Source organism: Zingiber officinale, chromosome 11A (assembly GCF_018446385.1).
Source record: "Zingiber officinale cultivar Zhangliang chromosome 11A, Zo_v1.1, whole genome shotgun sequence".
Classification (NCBI taxonomy): Eukaryota; Viridiplantae; Streptophyta; class Magnoliopsida; order Zingiberales; family Zingiberaceae; genus Zingiber; species Zingiber officinale.
Window position 1 is genome coordinate 36,431,765 of NC_056006.1, and position 9,554 is coordinate 36,441,318.

General features: G+C 41.6%; 1 long non-coding RNA gene across 1 annotated transcript; it reads left to right on the forward strand.

Annotated features, from left to right (window-relative positions):
• The first annotated feature begins 842 nt into the window (after positions 1–842).
• LOC122032100 lies at positions 843–2,538 on the forward strand. The gene is made up of 3 exons (XR_006125958.1): positions 843–1,287; positions 1,388–1,468; positions 1,821–2,538. It is a non-coding gene; the product is annotated as an uncharacterized LOC122032100 (long non-coding RNA).
• The last annotated feature ends 7,016 nt before the right edge of the window (positions 2,539–9,554 follow it).

The window sequence follows — 9,554 nt, forward strand, 5'->3', positions numbered from 1 at the left end:
TATTCAATTGATTATACCTACCTTGATAAGGCAATGTGTTCTCCACTTTCAGAATAAAAAACATTCTCATGAATTTCTCTCTTATGTATGTAGCAAAGAAAGAAGGAATTCCAACAACTACCAAGCAATATGGAGGAAATAAAATGAACTTCAGTCTACAAGTACCTTTGCATGATATGCTACAGCCTTAAACTTACAAAGACAATTTGCTATACTTAAAGTTTCTTTTCGAGTAGGACCTTCTTCCAAAGACACTTGTATATCAAATGATTTGGATGTGTCAAAAGTCTTCAAATTCTCGAATTCAAGAGCAGGAAACTCACAGTAGGAAACTGCAAAATAAAATCAATTTGAAACAAATGGCATAAAAATCAAAGAACAAGAGGCATGTGAGATTTAAATGATAAGTAAAGATAATACTAATTGTTAAATCAACTAACCAGAGGGCCTTCTCTAGGCCCCTATTCAAATACGTCGGATCGAAAGTTGTCGAATACATTCTGTGGGAGGTGAACCAAGATTCCTGCATAGGCTATCTGGGCGGTCGTGCATTAGCTCGTAAGATACTCCTAGCCGGATATTTTTGACCGACCTTCCAAGAAGATGCCACTCAAACGGTAGTCACATGTTTGTCCTGTCAAAAGTATCATAACTGTAAAATATCGAAAAAGGGTGAATAACCATAAAAGGATTTTTCCGAAATTTTTAGAAATTTTCTGAAAATTTTTCGGAGATCGTATGATGTAAATTATGGGGATAAATATTGAACCACGGAAAAATCTATTTAAAGTAACCCAATTTAGTAAGGAAAAGTTGAATTTTTTTCTTTTCTTTTCTTTTTCTTTTTCTCTTTCCTTTGTTCTCACCCGTGCCCTAAACGCCCGATCCCCCCTCCTTCTCCCCTCTCGCGACCCTTTCTCTCCCTCTCCCTCACGCGGCGACACACCCGATCATCTTCCCCTCCTCTTCATCCTCGCCAAACCCATCCCGAGCCTTCACACGCCGGCCGCCCTTTCCCATCCTCCTCTCTTCTGCCCGACACCGCTCGATTCCTCTATCCCGTGCCCTAGCCAACTCGACGCCGATGCTTCTCTCCTCCTCCGCCGATCTATGTTCCCCGTCCCCTTTTTGGATCACTGATCGAGGTGAGGAGGAGCTCGTCATCCCTAACGTCGCTGCCGTCTCTCGACCCAAGCAGCGCCACCGCCCCTCTGCCCTGTGCGACTCTGCCCCTGTCGACGCCATGCCCTAGATCGCCGGCATGAGGAGGTGTTCGGGGATTCGAGGGTAAGCCAACCTTAATCACCTTTCCTTTTAATTTGTCATCTTCCCTAGTTCCTGATGCTTGCTGATCTGAAGTTGGAAATCGTTTGTGTTGCTGCCACAGAAGCCACAGGTATCGGTAGCTACATCTTTTTCTTGCAGCAAACTCACCGAGCTGTGGATCAATTAGGGCTGTGAGATTGAGGTAAGGTGTAGGGCACGTTGATCCTTGATTTCCTTCTTGATCCGATTGGTTTCAGTAGGTGAGATTTTTGTTCTGTGATCTAGAATTTGTTAACAGAATTAATAACAGCTGATGATTTAGGTAAATGCATTGAATTAGGGATGAATTGGTTGTTCATGAATGGTTAGATAATAGATTTATATTTGGGTGAGTTTAGGATGATTTTGGTTTAGATTTTAATCTAATCGATTAGTGAAACGATTAGGTTTAACGAAGTTAATCCTAGTTGTTCAATGGATTAAATTTTAGTCGGGGATTTGATTTAGCTAATTAATTTATGTAATTAGCTAAATCTGTATATCATGCATTGCAGGACTTTGATTCGAGATGACATCTCAACGTGGGGTCTATTTCGGATACGATCACCACTTTTTGAGGCGGGTACCTTGACTTATCTTTTAGATATTATCATTTGATATGCATAGTAGATTTTAACAAGTAATAATAATTATGTGTTTATCTACATCGGTATGTCATTATTTGTTTCCTAAGCATGCTTTGTTTGTTACCTACTTGTTTTGCATACATGCCCTATTTATTATTTATATTATAGAGGTAGTGACATACCATGCCTTATGATATATCAGACTAGTTAGATACCATACCTGACAGGTGTACCTAGATCATATTATTGGATTCATTTGTATTTTTGGTACATATATTATATGGAGGTGTCAGGATTTTCATGCTTAGTGTCATGCACCATGTTACATGATTGCATGCTGAGCGATTGACATCTCCATTATTGTTGAGCACATCACCAGTTACATGGATCTGCACACACAACCACTCATGGGTTAGTGATATATCAGGCAGGGTGTGTGACAGTTTGCTCTGTCAGTGCTCCGCTGGTCCACTCATGGGTAGCGTGACGCAGCGTGGTAGCACGTTAGGGATCCCTTCTTTGGACTGTCTTAAGGAGATGAGAGCATTGTATTCGCCCACTTATGATTTGGGGTAGGAGGATAGGTGTACTCCAACAGCATCCTATCTACTTGGTCACTCATCAGGAGCAATGACGGCAGAGTGCACAGTTGTCATAGCCCTACACACTCGGTCTCACCATCGTGTGTGAGATGGTTGACTGGCGTCAGGGGTGACCATGTCATTTGCATCATATGCATTATTGCATTTATTACTTGTGTTTGCTGCACTTTATTTGTTGCATATTGGATGGATGCATATGATTGACATGCATACAGGGATATATTATTTTTGGTCTGACAACCTTGTTATCCTGATAGGAGGTCCGGGTGAGTATAACTTTTTCCCCTTTTCTTTCATATTTGCATTGTATATTATCTCAAGAGACTGTACGCATATTTATTATTATTAGTTATAGATTGCTATGCATGTCAACTTGGTATCCGCTGAGGGATTGACTCACCCCGTTGATATTACCATTTCAGGTTGATTTTGTTGGGAGGTTCCAGTCACTAGTCCCCCTATCACTTCGTGTCACGATGATTGTTGGTTTATGGACTTGGGTTCCGTGTTTGTATTGATATACTATGTTGATTTATATACTTGCGATGTTGGATTATACTCGAGAATTTTATCAACTTCTGGTCTATTGCATTTGTTTTTCCGCTGCGTTGTTTTCTCTGTTGTGTTTTGCATTTTCCATTGTGTAGTGGAGTAGGTGGTTTTCAAATATAAACTGCGTGGTCGTGTCAGCCAGAGGCTGAAATATATAAACTATGTGGTTGTTTAGTTGTATTTTATTATTATTGTTCCGGTCTATTGGCCGAGGTATATGTAGCCTAGAGGGCTTTGTAGTAAAGTCTCAGATTGTCATCCGTACAGGGGAGTTGTTACCGAAATTTCTTTTGGCGGGGACTACCTGGGCCGTCACAATAACCTTCCGCACTGACCGATCGAGGAAATGAAGGTGTCAACAGTATCTTGCTCATTCGATCAATGGGGCATGGATATCGTTGGGCCATTCCCCATGGTGATAAGTCAGCGGAGATTTCTGCTCGTTGCGGTGAACTACTCAAATGGGTGGAAGCCGAGCCGCTTGTAAGCATAACCAAGCATATAGTCATTAAGTTCGTTTGGTAGAACATCATATGCTAGTTCGGCATTCCACGCTAGCTCGTATCAGACAATGGGAGACAATTCGTCGGCCAGGGGCTTAGAGAGTGATACGAGGGTTATGACATCCAACAGGCCTTCACTTCTGTGGCTTACCCCTAAGGCAAGGGACAAGATGAAGTCGCCAATCGGGAGATCCTCAGAGTTCTACGCGCTCAGCTCGACCACGCCGGAGGCAGCTAGGTTGACAAGATCCCCAGTGTGTTGTGGGCTCTTCGTACGATCTCGAAGGAGGGGGCCGGCGTAACCCCCTTCCACTTGGTATACTGTGGCGAAGTAGTCATCCCAGTAGAGGTCAGGGTAGAATCCGATCAAGTGCAGTACTACAATGAAGGAAACACCGAACGGAGGTTTATGGAGCTCGACTTGGTGGACGAAATGTGGGTGAAAGCAGCTGTTCGGCTAACGACGTACTAGCAACAGATGAAGCAGAACTACAATCGGAGGGTGATCCTGAGGTCTTTCCAGATCGACGATCTCATATGGAAGAAAGTGAAGTCGGTCGGCGACGTCACCAAACTTGAAGCCCCATGGGCGAGACCTTTCAAGATCGTATAAAAACTCCGTTCAGACACCTATTACTTGGAGGATAAGGGGGGAAGGCAGCTCGAGAGACCGTGGAGCGCAAATAATCTCCATCCCTATGGGGTCGGATGAGAGGTGAACGAGTGAATACATGTATTTTTGTATGTTTCCTGAACGTAGGGAAAATACGAATAAAAGCGAAGAATGCCACTCTTGAGATGCGTCTTCATAAACAGTCGCCTTAAACCCTAGCCTACATCAACGGTCGAGCGACGACCTTAAACCCTCGTCTTCCACAACGGTTGAGCGGCGACCTTAAACCCTGGCTTACATCAACAGTTGAGCGGCGACCTTAAACCCTCATCTTCCCCAACAGTCGAGCGGTGATCTTAAACCCTGGTCTACAACAATGGTCGAGCGACGAACTTAAACCCTCGTCTTCCCCAACGGTTAAGCGGCGATCTTAAACCCTGGCCTACATTGACGATCGAGCGGTGACCTTAAACCCTCGTCTTCCCCAACGGTCGAGCAACGACCTTAAACCTTGGTCTATATCAATAGTTGAGTGTCGACCTTAAACCCTCGTCTTCCCCAACGATCGAGTGGGGGCCTTAAACCCTTGTCTACATCAACGGTCGAGCGGCAACCTTAAACCCTTGTCTTCCCCAACGGTCGAGCGATGACCTTAAACCCTGGTCTACATCAACGGTTGAGCGGCGACCTTAACCCTAGTCTTCGCCCAGTCTTCATCAATGGTCGAGTGACAACCTTAAATGCTGGTTTTCACCAATGGTCGAGCAGCGACCTTAAACCCTCGTCTCGATAAGTGGTCAAGCAATGATCTTATTGTTAGGATGTATACTAAAAACCTAGCTTTTTGTATGAACATTTATTTTGAAATAAGAATCACATTGGTCAAATGTCTGCATTTATGTTAAATGTAGTTGTCCATTTAATTTATATTGTAGATAACATGGTGTGTAGTGTCACACAGAAGATCATGTTATCAGTTCCTTATAAATTATAAATAGTAGCTCATAACCAAGATGGATTGGGACAAACCATTGGAATGGTTGTAGTGTAATTTGGTATTAGTTTATCTTGATTATAAAATTACACTAGTACACTATGAGTGTATTGAGTAGGACCATTTGAGGTTGTTCTTTTTATACTCACTGCATAAATGAATAGGACCTCTGTTATTATGAAAGTGTGTGCTCTTAATCCCAATATAATAACAAGCATATATACTTAGTATTTATTTCTTTAATTTATCAATGGGTGAGATTTATTAGTTGGATCAATAGACCCGATAAGTTGAGAAATAATATTATTTATATGGTGTGTTGTTGATTATAGAAGGAAACTGTGTCCTAGTAATCTAGGTTGATGATGCCCCCTTGAGGAGCTCATGAGGATTGTCATGTAAACCCTACAGGTGGACCTAGTCTGGCATAACAATGAAGTTGAGTGGTACTACTCTTGGAGTTAGATGTTAATTAAGTGAGTGTCAATAACTTATTTGATTAATGAGCATTCAATATCTTAAACACAGGGAGATTAATGTACTCATGATAAGAAGGAGCCCATAATGTAATTTGAGATTGGTGCGGTAGTTCAATATTAACTCTTTAGTGGTATGAGTTATTATTGATGAACTTGAGTTGGGTGTTCGTGGCGAACACAGGAAGCTCAAGCTCATCGGAAGACCAAAACCAATTCCTTCTCTCGGTCCTTGTTGTAGCCTCTATTAAGCCTTGTATCCACCAAGCCCACTTCTTACCCAAGTAATGGGTCGGACACATCCTTGCTTGGAGCAAGGGGGTCGGCCAAGCATCAGCTTGGAGCCCAAGAGGTGGTCGACCAAACCATGCTTGGTGTCCAAGCATGGGGCCGACCACACTACTAGGATTAAAGGGGGATTTTATTTTGTTAAAATTTTTCCTTTTGTAGCCATTCATGAAGGGATTTAAAAGAGAAATTTTAATTTTAAAATTTCCTTTTATAGCCATCCATATGGTTTTAAAAGAGAGTTTTAAATTTTTTAAATCTTTCCTTTTATAGCTATCTACAAAGGATTAAAGAGAGATTTTAATTTTGTTAAAATCTTTCCTTATTTGTAGTAATCTATAATGTTTAAAAGAGAGATTTTAATTTTTGATAAAATTTTCCTTTTATGTAACCATGATTTAAAAAGAGAAGTTTTAATTAATCTTTCCTTTTTTTTTTGTAGTTGTCTACATGTTTTAAAAGAGAGATATTAATTTTAAAACTTTCCTTTATTGCCATGTATAATAGGAAATTTAGAAAAAAGAGATTTTAATTGTTGTTAAAATTTTCTTTTTTAAGGAGGCCACAAATAAAGAAGCTTTAATTATGTTTTAAAACTTTCTTTTTTTGCCATGACCAAGGATTATAAAAGAGAAGAAGAGGGTGCCTCATGAGACATACAACTTAAGCCTCGCCTCCTCTCCTCTCTGCCTTGTGGCCGACCCTCTCCCTTCTTCTTCTTTCTTTGTTTTCTTTCCCATAAGGGCCTGTTGCACCTTTCATCTTGTCTCCTCTTTTGCTTCCTTAGGGCTGGCGGCATCAAGGATTGGAAAGTCCTTGTGGCCGGTTGCTTAGAGAGGAAGAAGAAGAAGAGGAGAAGCACTTGGTGGCCGGTTGATTGGACGAGAAGAAGAAGAAGGAAATTTCCTATTTTGGCATCCCTTGGTGGCTCGAGAGTCTTGGAAGAGAAGAAGTGACTCGGGTGGATTTCATCTTGGTAGAGGAATACAACAGAAGATCAAGAGGTCTTTAGCTACAAAGAAAGGTATAACTAATTAATTATTTCCGGTTCAAGTTAATTAGTTTGTGTTCTTTGTATGGATTCTGAAATACCAACACAAGAGGCTAATATTTTCGTGTTTCGTTTTTGTATTTCGATTTAGTGTTTTGATCTTGTGCTTCTATTGAGGTCTTTGTAGTTAAACCTAGGGCTGCTGTAAGAAGTTTAAATATCCAATTTCTTTGAAAGGCTTTGTCTAGGAAGTGGTGGATGATCTCATACCCAAGAAGGCGAAGTGCCTCGCCATGTTTAACCTAGAAGGCAATCCTTGGAATAAATATTTAATCAACTTCTATAACATAGGATAAACTTGGATTAATAATGTTAAGTATCATTTGTAATCCAAGTTTTAACTACTGAAGAACACATAAGTTGAATTTGAAGTAAGAATGGTAAGTTCTGTTTCCAATTCAAGTTTAACTCATGAGGAACACATAGGTTGTTAGGAAAGTTCTGTGCATGTACAAATTTTTGTACAGGGGAAGCAGAACGGAATTCTGACTAATTTTTATACAGGAAAGTTCTGTGAAACTTCAAAATTTTACAAAGACGGAACTCACAACCTCACTCAAGGTAATATAAGACATCATCAGGCAACACTTCAGTTAGCTTGTCCTGACTAATGACTTTACTCGATAAGGCAGCAAAGATGTAGTCACCTGCCTGGAGTTGGCCGAATGCCCCTTCAATTGCTAGGCCGAATAGTCGAAGTGCCCGGTCGGTAACCTTGTCGGTGAAAGCGTCTGAGTGGATGTAGTTCCTCTTCATAGTCTTAAATCGGTTAGGCTCGACATCTTGATAAGTTTTCAAGGCCGCTCGGGAGGCTTCCAGCTCATCCTTCGCGATGGCTAGCTCATCATTTTTTGCGGAGAGTTGGCCTCGAAGGGTAGTTTCTTCGGCCGACCGGCTCTTCCATTCGACAACCAAAAAATCTTTGGCTTCTTTTAATTTCTTAGCGAGAGCCCGGGCCTCTTTATTCTTCAGGTTGAGGTCTTCAATGGCCCGGAGTTTCCTCGCATTAGTCGATTCAATCTTGGCGTCAAAAGTGCTGACTTGCTTGTTAAGCCAAGCCAGTAGAGAGGCCTGCTCTGCGCTCTTTCCCCACTCGGCCTTTAGCAGCTCGATGCTCTTCGCCCAATCGGCCCTCAGCTTAGTCACCTCAGCATTCGTCTGCTCCTGAGAGGCGGATGATTGGCCACTCGACGCCTTCAGCTTCTTGACTTCCTCCTCAAAAAATGTAAGCCTTTGGCACATGACCAGACTCTCTATCCAATACTACAAATAACCAGGAAAGTATAAGTGTCGACCGAGAATAAATTATGAAAATCAGTAAAACACAACACTTATCCCAGTCGACATCTGGGTATGGCTATCCGTGAGCGCCCCCGGAGGCATCACGGCTGCACGGGATCAAGTGTTAGCCCATATCTGTGCGAGTGACCTCTGAATAATTATTTGGTGTTGGGGGGTGTTGGTGCAATATCCTTTTGGTCAAGGTTGACCTAGTTGACTAAACTTGAGTTGGCTCAAGCTTGAGTCTTGATATTTGAGTTTTGATGTTTGACAATACATGGGGATTGCAAATCTAATCGTCCATTTAGGGAGATTGTTAATACAATTCCCCTCTGGTCAAGGTTGACCAGTTAGATATGAAAAAGAGTCAAGTAGATCAAAGGGTTGACTAGATACTTGACTGGGTAAGTCCTAACTGGAGGTTAGGCAAATGAGAAATCCTGGTAAGTGAAGCCAAGTGAAAGACCTAGTGAGTGAAGCTAAATAGTTGGAAAATCCTAGTGGGTGAATGTTGGGTTTTTCGGGCCGCGAAAATCGCTTTTCGCGTCGCGGAAACCCCGAATCACCCATGCCACTAGATCTCGTGCGAAGGATAGATTTCAAAAATACGAGTACGAGTTTCAAACTATGATTTACAGTAGATCTACAAAGAAAAAACATTTTATACCTTTTCGTCCAACGGTACGCCGGATCTTGAAGTTGTCAACGTAGATAACTCTCTAGTGATATCCACACGAACAAGAAGTGTTCTCTAACACTCAAGGATGGAGAAGAGAGCACCACAAGTGTGCTAGCACTCTGTAGGGCTCTCGGGTAGGATTGGAAGAAGAAGAAAGGAAAAGAAGAGAACACACTCCTCTAAAATCTCTATGTGACTTTCACTAACCTTTCTTCTTGGATTAGATTCACTCTCCTTTCTTCTCCCTTGCTTGAAACCCACGACCAAGAGGAGAGAAGGAGCAAGAAGAGAGCTTAGGAGGAGGAAGATCACTTGAATGAGAGTTACACAACAAAATGAAACTCTTTTCATCTAATTAAGTGGTTTGTAACCTCCATGGGATACCAAGAGTCACAACTCTTGGTAACTCCCATGAGGTGGCACTTCACTTAAGTAACCATGATGATGTGGAGCATCATCATTGGTCCACTTAATGCCAACTCACCAATGAGGTGGCATAAAGTCAAGTCAAACTTGACTCTTCATTTTCCTCTCAAGTCAAGTCAAACTTGACTTAATCTCTCTCATGGTTGATCTAATCCAACCATTTAATTCAAGCCAATTTAATATAATGAATCTAATTC